Source organism: Staurois parvus, unplaced genomic scaffold, assembly GCF_062004578.1.
Source record: "Staurois parvus isolate SC_StPar_1 unplaced genomic scaffold, SC_StPar_1.0 ptg000230l, whole genome shotgun sequence".
In the NCBI taxonomy this organism is placed as follows: domain Eukaryota; kingdom Metazoa; phylum Chordata; class Amphibia; order Anura; family Ranidae; genus Staurois; species Staurois parvus.
The window spans coordinates 775,021-793,865 of NW_028318026.1; the positions used below are offsets into that span (position 1 = coordinate 775,021).

At 42.9% G+C, this 18,845-nt stretch overlaps 1 protein-coding gene across 3 annotated transcripts in view; it reads left to right on the top strand.

Annotated features, from left to right (window-relative positions):
- The window catches only part of TRIQK (triple QxxK/R motif containing), a 211,048-nt gene that overhangs the window by 15,879 nt on the left and 176,324 nt on the right, over positions 1 to 18,845 (top strand). Inside the window, exon 1 of one of the 3 annotated variants that reach the window (XM_089679671.1) lies at positions 1,448 to 1,469. The exons of the other annotated variants lie outside the window; for them this stretch is intronic. The gene's annotated coding sequence lies outside the window, so the exon portion shown is untranslated. Of the gene's footprint in view, positions 1 to 1,447; positions 1,470 to 18,845 lie in introns of those variants that run through there. 3 annotated transcript variants of the gene reach the window in all.

An 18,845-nucleotide genomic window follows, 5' to 3' on the forward strand; every position in this document is an offset into this window, starting at 1 on the left:
CAGGCATTTGGCAGGAAGGTCCTACAAGCAGGGTGCCCGCCCTAATGTACGTATTTCTATTCTACTCCTCTCAAGTGAGCTGTCCTAGAAGATGACTCGGGAAAACGCAGTTATTTACCTGTTAACTGTATTTCCAGGAATCTTCTAGGACAGCGTAACTCCCCCCCGATTACTGTTTGATCACACGATTATGTGCAGGTATGTTGCGAACCTATGGGGGATATCTTTATTACTGGTTTTCTTCTTTGTTTTTCTCCTAGGCCTTCGGTCATATTCTTATACTGGGGGCCAATGGGAGAGAGGACGCCTATAAAGGGGAAAAAAAGGTGGAGCGGGTGTTTCCTGGGAGGAGCCCTATCTCTCAAGTGAGCTGTCCTAGAAGATTCCTGGAAATACAGTTAACAGGTAAATAACTGCGTTTTCAGATGGTGACAGGTGTTCAAAAGGTGTCTATATCGCCTCCTGAACACCTGTTGTGTTTTTTTTTTTTTTACTTCTTTTTAAATTGCTGACTGGCAAACATACACTGCGGGGCCACGCCACGAGTCAAGCATTCGGCTTGTGACTGCAGAATCGCAGCCCTATTGAACTCAATAGGCGAGTTTGACAGGTGTTGCTGCCTTTCAAATTGTGCACCCTGAGCTAAAAACGCCACTGTCACAAAGTAAAGTATAGCGGCGGTGTATAGCTGTGTCCGGCTGTGTTGTAACAATTCATATAGTTTTGTTTTTTTTGTTTTCAAGAGTCACAGAGTGCAGCTTTAAAATGGCCTAAATAATAAAAAAAAGGCATTGGGAGCTTGTGTATGAGGTCCAACAAAATAAATTAAGTAGTTATTATAACAGTTTACCAATAATTGCTGTTTTAGCCCAAAGCACCATTCCATATAACATGGGTCACTAGAGCATTTTATTTTGTGCATCTATTTTTATAGTTTTTAAATCTTGGCAAAATGGCAGCTATTTTAGGATGGATACTATATAGGAATGGGCACTGGGTGCTGCTTTATGCTAGGTGATTATTTCACGGTAGTGGAGTCTCATTGTGATGAAGTGTCAAGGCCCACAGGTCACCAATACAGTGTAATATGAGCAGTAATTAAGCTGTGGGTGGACATGTTTCAGGCTGGGCACAGCTGGTAGAAATATTGTACAACCCAAAAGCATTGAAGATCACTGAAGTATTCGTTAATAGGTATTGTTTAGGTAATGGATATGGATATTCCAGCAAACACCATTATGTGCATTATCACACAGCACAAGAGTGTTGCATTGACAGCTGACTCAATTATTCTTTAGTCATTTCTCTGAGAAATTTTACATCCCAAGACCGAGCCATTGAAGGGGCCACTTCTGACGGTTACGCCACTGTAAGTGATCGCGTCGTTGTCTGAAGGCTAATCTTCCTGTGTGTATCGGTTCTGATCTAGCTTCTTTCTTACTTTCCCTGTGAAGTGTGGGAGAACAAATGTAAGTTATTGCTATTGGCGGTACAGCCACTTTAATAAATAAGATCCATTGCAAAGCTTGTTATGCAAAAGTAGAATTCTGTTTGAAAATTTGTGTTTAGAGAACATTTATTCTGTTTTCTTACGGATAGTGGGGTCAGATTGACAATGGCTTTCAAATGTAGTGCCATGAAAATTCAAAGGTACAGGATGGAAAATTCTAATTGTGAATTTGATTTTCATTCCATTCATGTAGTAAGTCTGGATGAAACTTTAAGTGCTTTTGGACTAAAATAGTAAACTCAATGATGGCAAGATCAAATGCTCTACTTTTATTCATTTCTGAACAAACATTTAAATAAAATTGTACTGGTTATGGCCAACGTAGGCAGCCTACACATTATTTTTTTTTAGTTCAGCCAGTGGGTTGAATGAAAACAAATGACCTGATTCCCCATCCATAGGAGATAGGAGAACCTTTCTCGCTGAGCTATTGTATTCTGATAGTGGATGATACAAGGCAGGATGGATCCATGCTTTCATGTTGTTTCCACTAAAATCTGATAATACCATCTGAATGTCGCAGCAACCAGTTTGCCCATTCTCCGCAGACATCAACTAGGCATTTTCATCTATACAACTGCTGCTCACTGGATATTTTCTCCTTTTGGACCATTCTTTGTAAACTCTAGAGATGATTGTGTGTGAAAATCCCAGTAGATCAGCAGTTTTTGAAATGCTCAGACAGCCTGTCTGACACCAACAACCATGCCACATTCAAAGTCACTTAAGTCCCCTTTCTTCCCCATTCTGATGCTTGGTTTGAACTTCAGCAAGTCATCTTCACCACAATTACATGCCAAAATGCACTGAGTTGCTGTCATTGTATATGGGAATATTTCTTTGAGTACGAAGGTGTATTGTGGTACATTTGGATAACGCCCACTTCCACTGCTTTATTACCATGGGGTAATAAATTAGGGCAAATGAGGGGGTGGAGGATATAGATGTGGGAGGGGTGTGGCAATGAAGGGGCTCATTGAGGGGGCTGGTATTGGAATGGTGATCCAAAATTAACACTCAGGGCCCTACATATTAACCCAGGCAAGGGGTAATTGGGATTAAACCTCTTTAGCAAAATGGAATGTATAGTATTTGTCATTTTAATGGCTAATATATATTTTCACATAATATATCATATTAATGTGCTTTCTTTTTTGAGTCAGCAGATAGAGCTTAAAGCTGGCCATACATGGATTGTTTGCTTTTTGATCAGCCAGGTGGCTGAATCAAACAAATTCCCCTATCCACACAAGTGAGATGGATGGAGGAATCCACCCCGCTGCACTATTGTATTTTGACAGTGGGGATTCCTCCTCTGTTAGATTACATTGATCAGCGCTACTACTGATGGCTGCAGGCACTGATTGAAAAAATGACCAACAATCCCATTCGAGAAGAGTCAACATTTGATCTCTCAAATGGGAACAGCTGTAGATGGATCGCAGCTAAATTCCAATCCATCTTTGGCCAGCTTTAGGCACCTTTTTCACGTTTTAGGGTCCATGCACACAGTCTTGAAAAAACGCCAGTGCTCTCTCTTGGCAGATAAAAATGCTAATTTTGAGGGGGGGGGGTGGTTGTACTAGCATTTAGGAGTGTTTAGTGTTTTTTTTCTGCCAGAAAACTGATCTCAAAAATGAAAAAAAAAAAAACGGAAGGGTTTTTATTTCTGCCTCTAAGCGCTGAGCTTAAAATATACCTCTGAACTGCCTACTTCTGTCGGGCCGGCTGCCGTATACATGGGCTGAATGTCAGCCAGTTTCTGTTGAACTGGCTGGTGCCGCCCAACATTCGGCCTTTGTGTACTAGGCTTTGAGGCTCTGCTTTCTTATGTTATGAAAGCGTAGAGTACATTGTTCAATAGCTTTTTATCAGTGATTCATCCTTTGGCTCAGTCAGATAAATTGTGCCTGTTTGTTCAACAGGCAAGATTCACAGGTTTTTTTCAATATTCTCATAAGATTATATATGTACTTACCATATTTTAGGCATGCTGTTTATCTGTAAAGCTGGCCAATTGCTGTACGAACATTTGCTCAGTGGTTGGCCCTGTTCACTTCCTCCCACCCAACAAATACAATCGCTGCAGCAGGGAAATCGTCAATCTGCACTGTTAGCCATCTTAAAAGCAGCCCCTAGCACACGAAGAGCTTTCACTCTAAATAGTACTCCTCTTTGTTCTTCCCCCTGCTACTTCAAAAAGGTTATGTAGGAAGGTGAGGGGAGGGGCGGAGGAGCTGGACCAGCCTAGACATTAATTAGACACTCTCAGAAGAGGAGCAGGCTATGGCGTGCAAGGAGAGAGGGGGTCCAATAAATTCACTAACAATAAAATATTGTTATGGAAAGGAAAATGCTGGCAGTAAGCATTTAGTTGATTTTATGTGATTGTTGGTTTTTTTTTTTTTGTCACCTGCAATTTTTAAGTTGATGATGGGATCTCTTTAAAGCGGACCTGAAACGGCATGAAGTTCTCCTTACTTACTTGCCCTCCCTGCACCTTGAATAAAAAAATGGTCATTTAAATCTAGAAGAAATTAACATGTTAGGAGGAAAAAATGAAAAGATACTCATCTGACACCCAATCTTTGGTGGCGGGCTAGAAAATTTCATGTAAGGTCTGCTTTAAATTCTTTGTAAAAATAAAAACCTCAGTGTCTGTTAATGTGTTTTTTTTTTCTTCTTTGCACCCTGTGAAGCTTCAATAGTAATAAAATAGTAATAAAATACATTCAGTGTTTACTTCAGTTTTCAAACTAATACAGCAGCACTCTGCATATGAACAGCTGTATCAATATATTCACACAACTGTGCAATATGGAAGCAGTACTTTTTCTTTGTGTGTTCTAATAAACTGGCGAGCCTCCCCCTCTCTCACAGTAATTTGTTTGTCCTGTCCTAGCTTATTTTTTTTTTCTTTGGAAACACTTAGTGCAGAAACCCTGAAATAAACTCTGTCTCATTTGAAGCTCAGCAGGAGGTGAAATTCTCTGGTGATAGAGTAGAAGTATTGCAATATGTGGCACTGGAACAAAAAGAAAATGTGTAGTTGATTGGAAGATGCGCTGAGATTTTATAGGTACACAAAAAATAAAATTTGGTTGTTGGGAAGTGCATGGTTGCTGCACCTGGGCCCCTGGACTAAATAGGACCCAAGCTATAATCTTTGGTGCGTGTACTGAAGGTAGTTTGAAAGCCTGCAGATACCAGGTCTCAGAATGAAAAATGTCTTAAAGGATTTAGAACAATCTAAGGTTCTTATAAGTGGGCATTTTCTTTTCATGTATATGACGCTTGTTCGATGTGGATGTTGATCGAACAAATGCAGAATTTTGTTTATCACAATAGTGTAAGGATGACTGTTTTGAGGCTGTACTTAATTTGCTTTGCTTTGGGTATGTTTCTTCAAATGCATCCTATTGAGATGTGTTTTACTTTCTAGGCAAAGCAGTTCAGTCAAACAGCAATCTTTGCAACCATGCAGATGGCTGTGTTTGTCCACCCAGAAGGTACAGGTTGTCTGCAGCCACATGCAGCTGGTTCAAATCAATGACAGACGAAAGGCTGGAAAGATGTACACTCAGGGATGCATGTGAAGATTGGTGTCGCTCTTCTTGTCACTGATTTTAACAGTCTGATTGTATGGACTACCTGTGCCTCCTGGACAGCTAAACACAGCCTTCTGCACTGGTGTACTGATCAGTGTGCCATATGACTGAGCCATTAGCCACAGCAACCAGACTCCTTGCTTCATTCATATTCACAGTGTCCGTGGCATTTGTTTTTTCCCTTTTCAATAGGTTTTTATACATTTTTTCAAGTAAAACAAATACAAAAGGACAGAAAAAAGTAAGCAAATACTGTAGGTCTTAAACCAGTATATCGGAGAGTAGAGGTACATAATAATTGCCCCACGGGTTCTGGGGACAAATTCTATTCAGACAAGACTATTAAGATGTGATTCAATAATATACTGCTCAAAAAAAATAAAGGGACACTTTGAGAATACATCAGATCTCAATGGGGAAAAATATCATGCTGGATCTATCTATACTGATATGGACTGGGTAATGTGTTGGGAATGTAAGGATGCCCCATTGTTTGATGGAAATGAAAATTGTCAACCTACAGAGCACTGAATTAAAAGACACTCCGAAAATCAAAGTGAAAAAATGATGCAGCAGGCTAGTCCATGTTGCTGAAATTTCATTGCAGCAACTCCAAATGGTTCTCAGTAGTTTGTATGGCCCCACGTGCTTGTATTCATGCCTGACAATGTCGGGGCATGCTGCTAATGAGATGACGGATGGTGTCCTGGGGTATTTTCTCCCAGATCTGGACCAGGGCATCACTGAGCTCCTGTACAGTCTGAGGTGCAACCTGGTGGCATCTGATGGACTAAAACATGATATCCCAGAGGTGTTCTATTAGATTTAGGTCAGGCGAGTATGGGAGCCATTCAATGGTATCAATTCTTTCATCCTCCAGGAACTGCCTGCATACTCTCACTACATGAGGCTGGGCATTGTCGTATTGTCATGCACCAGCGGGAACCCAGGGCCCACTGCACCAGCGTAGGGTCTGACAGTGGGTCCAAGGATTTCATCCTGATACTTAATGGCAGTCAGGGTGCCATTGTCTAGCCTGTAGAGGTCTGTGCGTCTCTCCATGGATTTGCCTCCCCAGACCTTCACTGACCTACCACCAAAACGGTCATGCTGAATGATGTTACAGGCAGCATAACATTCTCTACGGCTTCTCCAGACCCTTTCACGTCTGTCACATGTGCGCCTGGTGAACCTGCCCTCATGTGTGAAAAGCACAGGGTGCTAGTGGTGGACCTGCCAATTCTGGTGTTCAGTGGCAACTGCCAATTGAACTCTATGGTGCTGGGCAGTGAGCACAGGGCCCACTAGAGGACATTGGGCCCTCAGGCCACCCTCATGAAGTCTTTTTCTGATTGGTCAGAGTCATTCACACCAGTGGCCTGCTGGAGGTCATTTTGTAGGGCTCTGGCAGTGCTCATCCTGTCCCTCCTTGCACAAAGGAGCAGATACCGGTTATGCTGATGGGTTAAGGACCTTCTATGGTCCTGTCCAGCTCTCCTAGAGTAACTGCCTGTCTCCTGGAATCTCCTCCATGCTCTTGTGACTGTGCTGGGAGACACAGAAAACTTGCTAATGACACGTATTGATGTGCCATCCTGGAGGAGTTGGACTGCCTGTGCAACCTCTGTAGGGTCCAGGTATCGCCTCCTGCTACCAGTAGTGACACTGACCCTAGCCAATGCAAAACTAGTGAAAAACAATCAGAAAAGATGATTAGGGAATAAAATGTCAGCAGCCTCCACTTGTAAAACCATTTGGGGGTTGTCTCATTGTTGCCCATCTAGTGCACCTGTTGGTTTATTTATTACAGGTACTTATATAGTTCCAATTTACGCTGTGCTTTACATATATGTTGTACATTTGCATCAGTTCCTAACCCTCAAGGGGTGTACAACCTAAGGTCTCTAACTTACATTCATACATACACATACTAGGGCCAATTTAGACAGGATCCAATTAACCTACCAGCATGTCTTTGGAGGAGACAGGGAGGAAACAGGAATTCCCAGAGGAAACTCACGCAGGCACAGGGAGAAAAAGCAAACTCCAGGTAGATGGTGCCGTGGCTTGGATTCAAACCAACAACTCTAGCTCTGCCATGCGGAAGTGCTAACCATTTAGCCACTGTGCTGTGCCAAAGTAGCTGAAACTGATTAACAACCCCCTCTGCTACTTCACTGACCAGATCAATATCCCAGGAGTTTAATTGACTTGATGCTATACTCTGATTAAAAAGTGTTCCTTTTAATTTTTTTGAGCAGTGTATATAGAATACAAAATAATAGCAGTCAGACATCACTAACCTGATCAATCACTGTTTTTGGTAGAAATGATATTTCTACATGGCAAATAATTTACTAGCAGGTGTAGTAGAGTAATAGAAATCCAACAGACCCAACAGTCATGACATGCATGCTGCTGATTCTGCGTAATTGAATCACTAATTTAAAAGGGGCATGTTCAAAATAATAGCAGTGTGGCGTTCTAATAGTGAGGTCATTCGTGCTTTGAAAAACAGGTGGCAATTATTGCCCTTATTTAAGGAAAGAAGACAGCAAATGTTGTACATGCTGGTTACAGTGCATTTCTCTCTGAAATTCTGAGGAAAATGGGTCGTTCCAGGTGTTGTTCAGAACAGCGTACCTTGATTAAAAAGTTGATTGGAGAGGAGAAAACATATAAAGAAGTGCAGAAAATGATAGGCTGCTCAGCTAAAATGATCGCAAATGCTTTAAAATGGCAACCGAAACCTGAAAGACGTGGAAGAAAGCGAAAAACCACCATTCGAATGGATAGAAGAATAACCAAAAATGACAAGGACCCAGCCAACATTCAGCTCCAGGAAGATCAAAGAAGGTGTAAAGTTCCCTGTGAGTACTGTTACAATTAGAAGACGCCTATGTGAAGCCAAGCTATCTGCCAGAAGCCCCCGCAAAGTCCCACTGTTGAAAAAAAGATGTGCTGAAGAGGTTACAATTTGCCAAAGAGCACATTGACTGGCCTAAAGAGAAATGGCGCAACATTTTGTGCACTGATGAAAGTAAGATTGTTCTTTTTGGGTCTAGTGGCCGGAGACAGTTTGTCAGACGACCCCCAAACACTGAATTCAAGCCACAGTACACTGTGAAGACAGTGAAGCATGGTTGCACAAGCATCATGATATGGGGATGTTTCTCATACTACGGTGTTGGGCCTATTTATCGCATACCAGGGATCATGGATCAGTTTGAATACATCAGAATACTTGAAGAGGTCATGCTGCCTTATGCTGAAGAGGAAATGCCCTTGAAATGGGTGTTCCAACAAGACAACGACCCCAAACACACCAGTAAACGTGCAACATCTTGGTGCCAGACCAACAAGATTGACGTTATGGAGTGGCCAGCCCAATCCCTGGATCTTAATCCAATAGAAAACTTGTGGGGTGACATAAAAAATTTAGTTTCTGAGGCAAAACCAAGAAATAGAGAACAACTGTGGAATGTAGTCCAATCATCCTGGGCTGGAATACCTGTTCACAGGTGCCAGACGTTGGTTGACTCCATGCAACACAGATGTACAGCAGTTCTCAGAAACAGTGCTTATACAACTAAATATTAATTAAGTGATTCAAAGGAAAGCAAAATCTTCAATCATTTTTCAGTTTATATAGTGAATGTTTGAGTTTGTAAAGAAGGATACAAACACTGCTATTTTTTTGAACAGTCTAATATTCACTTTTCTTCAATTTTTTTAGAGGTACAACATGAATTTGATATATTTTTCTTCATGTTTTGATTTGGAATAGAATGTGTAGTGTTCCCGATGCATTTGTATGTATGGAAATAAAAGCTATTAGAAGGATTTTGAGCTTTATTCACTTTTTTCAACACACTGCTATTATTTTGAACACAACTGTATATGTTATAGTTATTGCTTGCAATTTTATGAAAGACTTTATAATATAATAAAATATGTAAAACCTACTGAAAACATACTGAATGAATTCCCATATTGAAAGCATATTCATCCCTGATTCCACATGTATGTTGCACGCTGCTTTAATGTATAAGTTCACCAATTTTCCCATATTTTGACTGAATTGTAAAGCTAAGTAAAGAGATAATCTGCTAAACAGTATACATTACCTACTTTTATCCATTATGCCTGTAGAGGCTGTTTAGAAACCATGGTGTCCATTTTGGAAATATTCTAAGGTTGTCAGTAGCCATGTTGTGCATCTACAGCAGCTAATTGTTGATAATGGAAAATTTGCATACACAAAATTGTTGCATCCCTCCGTCACTTCTTTGTCAACAACTGTAGAGCAGTGTTAATCAACAGCAGGGCACATGCATAAGCTGTCATTGCTACCTTTTTTCTTTGGAGAAATTCTAGTTCTTAAGATTGTTTAGATAGACCCTTGGAATGCATAGCTGTTGGTAAATCGGATTACAATGCATGTGGCGTTCTTTACCCTTTTCTCTCATGTATGTCATATGGGTTGATCTTTCAAACTGAGCCCAACAAGTATATGAGGTAATACTCTGGAGAAACAGATGCAATGCAACTGTCTCAACCAACATTTGCCATCATTTGCCATAGTTCCTATTATCTGACTGGCAACCTTCCTTTTAATGTTTGAATTGCATGGCAGCACAGTTTCTTTCATAACTATCAACAAAACCCAAACTTTTTTTTTTTTGGGGGGCTAGTATGGATCTAACAGATTTCTATGCACAACCCAGGGTGTTATTTGGGTTTGCCACAGTGGCTTCCCCTGATGAACATAAAGCAACTAGAGCAATTTATCAAATCTTTGAGCAAGATCGTGCTGTGACAGACTGGTGAAAACACAGATACTATTCAAGTAGAGGTTGTACAACAGGTCAAAGCTGTTGTCAGGTGGAATTATAATACATTCAGATTGGAAGTTAGTCGAGATATACTAGGAACCTAAGGGAGCCATAAGCAGGATAGAAGAACAGCTTTCACAGAATGAGATACTCCAACACGAGTCATTTACTATATCAGTCTAGGCTGGCCCTATACTTCTCAGTTATTACCACTGCCACCAGTCTGATTCCATTGCTCCCTCAGTGTACAACTCTTCTACCTACACTGTATTGCCAAACGTATTGGGACACCCCTCCAAATCATTGGATTCAGGTGTTCCAGTCACCTCTATGGCCATAGGTGTATAAAATCAAGCACCTAGGCGTGCAGACTGCTTTTACAAACATTTGTGAAAGAATGGGTCACTCTCAGGAGCTTAGTGAATTCAAGCATAGTACTGTGATAGGTTGCCACCTGTACAAGAAGTCCATCCGTGACATTTAATTGCTACTAAATATTCCACGGTCAACTGTTAGTGGTATTATAGCAAAGTGGAAGCAACTGGGAACAACAGCAATTCAGGCACAAAATCTTAGACCACATAAAATGGCAGAGCGGGGTCAGCAAATGCTGAAGCTCACAGTGTGCAGAAGTTGCCTGTTGTATGCAGTGTCAAGAGCTAAAGACCTCCAAACTTCGTGTTGCCTTCCGATCATCACAACACCAGTGAGAGCTTCATGGAATGGGTTTTCATGGCCGAGCAGCTGCATCCAAGCTTTACATCACCAAGTGCAATGCAAAGCATCAGTTGCAGTGGTGTAAAGCACGATGCCACTGGACTCTAGAGCAGTGGAGACATGTGGAGACTCTCTGGAGTGACAAATCATGCTTCTCAGTCTGGCAATCTGATGGATGTGTCTGGGTTTGGCGGTTGCCAGGAGAACGGTACTTGCCTGACTGCATTGTGCCAAGTGTAAAGTTTGGTGGAGGGGGGATTATGGTGCGGGGTTGCGCTTCAGCAATTGGGCTTGGCCCTTTAGTTCAAGTGAAGGGAACTCTTAAGGCGTCAGCATACCCAGACATTTTGGACAATTTCATGCTCCCAACTTTGTGGGAACAGTTTGGGGATGGCCCCTTCCTGTTCCAACATGACTATGCACCAGTGCACAAAGCAAGGTCCACAGAGACATGGATAAGCGTGTTTGGGGTGGAGGAACTTGACTGGCCTGCACAGAATCCTGATCTAAAGCCGATAGGACACCTTTGGGATGAATTCGAGCAGAGACTGTGAGCCAGGCCTTCGTGTCCGACATCAGTACCTGACCTCAGAAATGCACTTCTGGAAGAATGGTCAAACATTCCCATAGACACACTCCTGGAACTTGTGGACAGCCTTCCCAGAAGAGTTGAAGCTGTTATAGCTGCAATGGGTGGGCCAACTCAGTACTGAACCTTACGGACTAAGGCTGGGATGCAAATAAAGTTCATGTGTGATGAAAGGCAGGCGTCCCAATACTTTTGGTAATATAGTGTATTTAGAAAGAAGTTTCAGCCACCATGTTGGATTTTATGAGCCCTAGATTGCAGTGGTCACAAAAAAAACCCTCAGCCTCTCCTGCAGACTTGTTCCCTGAATTTATATTTATGTGGCTACTGCTCTGCATGAGGAGGAGTTTTGGCAAGTTAAATCTACCTTCTGAGAAATTTAATCAGGATAAGATGCTTTCTGCTGAGATTTGCTTACACCTTCTTTTAAAACCCATGATCTACGGTGGCTCACCCTGAAAAGCTTTTTGTCCCTCAAAAACTTTGTGCTCTACAATACCTAATTGAGAAGGACTTCTTTAAGAAATGATCAGTCCCATGGTTGGCCCATTCATTTCTTACTTAAGAAGACCTTGACGGTTCCTGTGTAAGATGTTCCCCTCTTCACGGAACCAATAGACAAAAGGTTGGAAGCCCTCTTTAAGGCCTTGTGTTTTCTGGTGGGTCCCACCATGCAACCTAAAGTTGCATCCGTGGCCATCTGCCAGAACCTTCCTGTTTGGACTAAACACATGCCTTAAAATCCTGACTCTATTTTAACAGATCCATCTATCAAGCACTACCACTTAGAGCATTTGCCTATAGTCATGTGCTGCTGCTTAGATTAATGGATTTGCTTAGCCAGATGTCCAGTATGACCCTACTTTCAGTTCACATGCAAAGGATCCTCTGGTTCAAATGCTGGTTGGCAGAACTCCCAAGTGGAAACATCTATTTGATTCCAAGAAATATCATATATTTGGACCCAGTGTGTAATATCCCAGGGGCTACAAACCAAAGTCTCAGACACTGCCTCCTCCCTGCTTTATGTTCTTGAATTTGCCATCTCCTCTGCTAAGATGGATGTATCTACATCTCTTCAACAGCTTCTCTCAAAGGGGATAATTACACCTGTTCCAGATGAGGAACAATTTCCAAGGTTTCTACTTGTTCCGAAGGCAGTTGAAGGTACTTGTGCCATTCCGGATCTGAAGATTTTCACCTTGTTCTTGTGGGTCCAAAAGTTTCGCAAGGAATCTTCCAAGGCTATCAGGGCCTGGATCTGAACCTGTGACCCCAGGCACTACCTCTTCTTGCTGATCCACCTGAGATACTGGACAACTCACTTTTGATCCATTAGACAATCTTGCCTTGTACCTTGTTTTTTGTGAACCTTGAACTCCTTGCTTCTTCCATGAACGTCATGATTTAAGCCATGTTTCTGCACTTCCTGTTTACCAGATTATTGTGCTCTGTCTAGCCGATATCTCGTTATTGCCACTTCTGCTGCAGTCCGTATCTTTGCTCCCAATCCTTACTGACATTTGGCTTGTACGGCAACTATGCTACTGTTTGATCACAACCTGGAACCACTTGCTACCGACCTTTTTGGCTTTTTACTGACTAAGCTTCTGCTTGGTCTGTACCTATATCTGCTACTGGACCACAGCTTGCTTACCTTCTGGTAGGGTGATCTTAAGGACCACAACCTGGTACTAACACGCAGCAACGCCCATCTCCACCATCTGGAGCTCTTGTAAATAATACATTTGAGCTTACCTCTGAGGAAGCCGGATATACTTGCAAAACCGGTCAGGAGGGCTACTTCCACACTCCTTGGTCTCTTAATGAAACTTGCCTTGATGCCAACAGTATTATAAGTATTTTCAACTCTATCTTGACCTTGTTCCAATGCATTGAACCTTTCTATTTTTGAGGAACTGCTTGACTATCATATGTCTATGGACTGTCTATTTTTCCTTTTTGGAAATGCTACTCAATTGATGTCTGGGCCAGACTTTCTATACCAATATATATTAATAGTATGACGGAGGTCACAACTTTTCACACCAATCCTCCCCTGGATGGCGCCTTCAATTGCTAAGCGCTAGAGAGAGGTAAAGATTTATATGGTCAACTTATTTCCGCCTCTGTATTGCAGCAAGTCTGGCAACCTTTCTGGGATCATTTAATGGTTGTCCCCCAATGAGATATCTGCAGTATCTGGCTACATCTCTGTTTAAGAGGGAGGTCACTGTGAATTACATTGTGTACAAGATATCCTCCTCTGGACTACACAGTATTATCCATATAGGGAACCTAACCAACCTTAACCAACTACCGAATTGAATAAATTGCGATAAATTGCAGCCGCATGCGACAACTGCGGCCTCCTCATTAACACAAAGAAGACCGAAGTGATGCATCAGCCAGTTCTGAAATTCTAACACCAAGAGCCTACCATCACAGTGAAGGGACAAAAGCTGCAAGCCAATTTACCAATTTACATACCTTGGCAGCACCCTATTCCGCGCAGTGACAATTGACATTGAGGTCACCTGCAGAATCGCTAAGGCAAGCTCTGCATTTGCCAGACTACTGACCAATGTGTGGGACCACAGTGGAGCAAGCCTTGCCACAAAGCTCAAAGTCTAGTGAGCAGTAGTGCTAACTGCCCTGATGTATGCCAGTGAGACTTGGACTTTATACAGGAGGCATGCTAGGCAATTGAACCACTTCCACATGACCTGCCTCCGCAGACTCCTGAGGATCTGTTGGCAGGACAAGGTGCTAGACACAGAAGTCCTCTCCAGAGCAGTCCTGCCATCAGTTCACACCCTGCTGATGAAAGCCCAGACACGCTGGGCAGGCCATGTTGCACCACCGCATCCCTAAATAGCTCCTCTACGGTGAGCTGTCTCAAGGAAAGCGATTGCACGGGTGACAAAGGAAGCGGTACAAAGACACATCGAAAGCCTCCTTCAAGTCCTTGGATATTGACATCACCTCCTGGGAAACCCTGGCACAAAATCGATCGACATGGCGCATATTGATCCACCAAGTCTGCCAGACATTTGAGGAGAGCAGAACAACCATGGCACAAGAGAAGTGAGCACTCCGCAAAGCCACAGCTGCAAATGCTGCAACAGTGGTGCCCACATATGGCTGCCTGACATGTGGCAGAACATTTTGTGTCCATATAGGCCTTACCAGCCACCTATGGACACACCGTGGACAGCCCACTACCTGTTAGATGTCAAGGTCCTCTTCGAACACGATGGACAAACATCATCATCAACCAACTACACCTTCTTCTGAGTGGCACAAGCTTATGATACAGGAAATATCCATTTTTAAAGATGACTCAAAGATATTTGAATTTAATATTCTGAGCAGTTAAGGTCAAGTTAAGAAGATTGCATGCTAAATGTTTACTATAGATGGCATTTATTGGCACCCTTTTGTGGGGAGCAAGTAAGACCTATGGAATGTGGTTTGTTTTTATATTTACATGTTTTTGTCTAAAGAAGTTGTTCATGTACTTTGACTAGCAGCCCTTTGACTTAGAATATACACTAATAGTACAAAAAATCCACAAATCTTGGTTGAGTCCATAACTAATCATTTTTGTTTGTTTTCACATTTTGGATTAGGGACTCCCAAATTACTAAATATCATAGACCTTGAGGCAATTTGAAACTTTTTGATTACATAGTACCTCAGGTGAGCCCACGTCATTGGCCAGGGTGACTTGCCTGTATACCTGTTCTGCTGGTCAGTGGGAGCCTCTCTACTGCTATAGCTACTGGAATCAGAGGCTGACTCCAGACCATGACAAATGCTGTTATTGCCTCTTAATCTATTGGGAGAACTTCTCACCTCCATGGCCATGAGGTATGCTTACGTAAACACACCTAGCTTTTCACCTAATCAGTTCTGCTCTGAACATACATTACCAATTGCATACCCTTCTCTTTGGCTTGTTCTCGGCACTCTAGGACTTCACCAAGGTGCTCACCCCAAAGTCCTAGCTCTGCTTTCTTTTAAGGTATCCATGTTGTTGGATATCCAAATGATCTCGTGTTAAAAGACCAGTACATTCAAACCCTCAGGCCAATGTTCAATAGACAGAGCATTTGGATACGTCCCCAATCTCTAGAAGTCATCGCTCCTTCCATGAATTTACTATTTAAGCCATGCCCTTGCAATGAGTTGGTACCTGCAAAGAGTTCAAGGTTCAACAGTAACAGGGTATAAAGCCGGAATGTTTATGGGACCAGACAGGGAGCTGTCCAGCATTTCAGGAGGCACAGCAAGAAAAGCAACAGTCAGAAACTGCAGAGGTCCTGGGTTCAGATCCAGATTCGGATCGTGACACTTCTCTCCCTTTGTCCCAGAGCCAGCCCTCAATTCTTGCCTGCATGAGGGCTCTGATAGTGGCCTCCTTTTGAGCCAGCACTAAACACCCAATTTCACTCCAGACCATTGTAACGCAACATTTAGTGGCATGTAACAAACAGAATCGGTCTTTAAACTGCCCCGTGCATCTCCCCTGCAAATCCAAACTCTCTCTGACATGGGAGATTTCCAAACCAGCTACAGAACCTAGAAAACACTTTCCTCAAGGGAATGGAGAGTTCTCGAACCAAATGTCAGCCTGATGGGTAGGGGAGGAGTCCCGTATGCCCTCTGTGTGCAGGGGACATAATTGTCAGAGGAAGCTCGACTTCCCATCATTATCTTGAATCTCAGAAGAATTTGGCTATCCGTTCAAGACTGGACCTTTTGGTTGCAAGGTTGCCTAACCAGAATCCAATCAGACAATGCCACAGCAGTGACCTACATCAGCCATCAGGGAGGCATCATAAGTCTGTTTAACACGAAGCAGACCTATCCGCCGTCCATACTCCAGCTGTAGAAAATTGGCAGTGGACTTCATCAGTCCTTATAATCTGGATCTTGGGGAATGGCTTCTCTACCCAGAGGTGTTCCACGTCCTTTGCCCCAAGTGGGGGATATCCGAAGCGGATCTTCTAGCATCCAGTTTCCACAACAAAACTGCACAGAGTTTTTGCCAGGTCCAGGGACACTCAGGCCTTCACAGTGGATGCTCTAGTGACTCAGTGGGATTGGTTCACCTAGGGGTGTTTCAGGTTGTCCTGTCATTCAGGTTCAATAACAAGCTGTATAGATTTATATACAGATACAGAGATCTTCTGGTGAAAGCAGTGGATACTTTCTCCCTTACAGCTCCTCCCTCTTCTGCTCCACAGGATCAAGATCTCATTGCACAGATCCTCGCAGACTCTGTGGGCCCTTCCAGATCATCCTAGGGGGCTGCCCACCAATCTTCAGATGTCACTTGAAAAGGTGGCCTTTCTTATAGGTATTACCTCTTTGTGACAGGTCTCCGAGTTAGGGGCCTTTTCCTGTAAACAGCCTTTCCTAGTGTTATCAAGGATAAGGTTATTACAAGGCCTAAGGCCTCTTTTCAGCTACAGCCTATTTTTGGCAATAGGATTCCCTTTATCCTATGTGAATGTTCCCATAAGGAGTTTCTCGCTCCACCATTGCTAAGTGGATTAAACAAGTCCTCATTCGAGCCTATAGCCTAGAGCGGATGTCGGCAACCCGCGGCTCCAGAGCCGCATGCGGCTCTTTTTCACCTTGGCTGCGGCTCCGGAGCACACTGCCCACCAGGTGACAGGCAATAGGGCAGCAATGGGCAAACTACGGCCCGGTGGACCTTTTATTGCGGCCCGCGGAGCTAGGCTCCCGCTAGGCTCCTCTCACAGTCCGCCCTGAAGACCGGTGTAGCATGAAAATCTGTCTCCTATGAGGATCTGTCCCCCTCGACGTATCTGCGCATGTGCCGGAGATCGCCGATCGGCTGCTAATGCCTGAAACTGGCACATGCGCAGATACGTCGAGGGCGACAGATCCTCATAGGAGACAGATTTTCATGCTACACCGGAACGGCGCGGGAACACGGCGAGAGGAACACGCGGAGCAAAGGTAAGTGAATTGACACAGGGGGGACTTGGGAACTTAATATGGGGGATGAATTACTATGGGGGATGAATTACTATATCGGGGATTAATTACTATATGGGGGATGAATTACTATGGGGGGTGAATTACTATATGGGGGATGAATTACTATATGGGGGATGAATTACTATATGGGGGATGAATTACTATGGGGGATGAATTACTATATGGGGGATGAATTACTATGGGGGATGAATTACTATATGGGGGATGAATTACTATATGGGGGATGAATTACTATGGGGGATGAATTACTATATGGGGGATGTATTTTCATTTTTAAAAATGTGGCTCTCAAAATAAATTTCAATCGTGGTTTTGGCGAGATTTGGCTCAGTTGAAAAAAAAGGTTGCCCACCACTGACCTAAGGCTATGATTGTGATTATGACGATACACTGTGGCCCTGATTAACCCTTTGCTTACTGGGCCCTTAAACCCCCTTCATGACCAGAGAGCTTTTTGCAATATATGCAGTGTCGGATTTGTTTTAAATGTTGCAATGGTTTTGCGGCTCCCAGTCTTTTTTTCCCTCTCAGAAACGGGTCCAAGTGGCTCTTTATGTCTTAAAGGTTGCAGACCCCTGGCCTAGAGGATAGTGTTCCTCCTTGTCCTGTTAAGAAGCAGTCTACCAGATCTGTAGCCTTTTCAGCATCAGGCATCAGTTTCTTAGATTTGGCTGCCACCTGGGCTTCTGTTTACACGTTTGTTGAAGTGATACTAAACAGAGAAGCGTTAATTGCCATAATTCACTCACATAAAGCATATATATCATGCCACTGTATTTTGTTTTTGTTTTTTTTAAATCCTTGAAGTGCCTTATTCCTGCAGCGCTGTTGTGTGGTCACACAAGGTTTCCCTGTTCTTTGGCATCTGTAGGGAAAGATCCTTGGAAGGGGCGACTGGCCAGCTCTAATTGGTGCTGTGCCAGTCACATGACTAAAAAAACAATTTCAGAAGAGCAGTAGTCTTGTGTGCAGGATAACAAATCTGCTACTCTAGATACAATACAGTGGGCGAGCATTGTAGAAGAAGAACACCACCATTGCCATATAGAATAAGCACAGTAAAAAAAACAAGGCATGATAGTGCACCAATCATGATGTGTTTTGGTGTCAGCAATATTGCTTATTTTCATGCATGTATACAATTTAAATGGCACCCCAATACATCTACAAGATGCACTTGTGCTGCAGCACACCACACCACATTTAAATAGGCATTTGCAACACATTCTAGGCAGTGTTGATGTAGTCAGAAGCCTTGCTCCAAGTTCCTTTTGGAGGTAGTTGATAGGTTTCCATTACTCTCCCAACTTTTCCAAATGGCTAATAGCAAAAGTCCACCACTTTGCAGAAGTTCTGTCAGATTTGCAACAGATTCATATCCACCTTATTGACACATACATGAATGTGTTAAAGTCATATCCAATTTCCACACCACACAAGACCAATTCCTAAAGAGTATCTACAACACTTTCTAGGGATTGTGAGTTAGGCCCCTTTCACATGAGCAGTCCGATAGAGTCTGCCTGCCTGCTCTATGGAGTGTTGGGTGT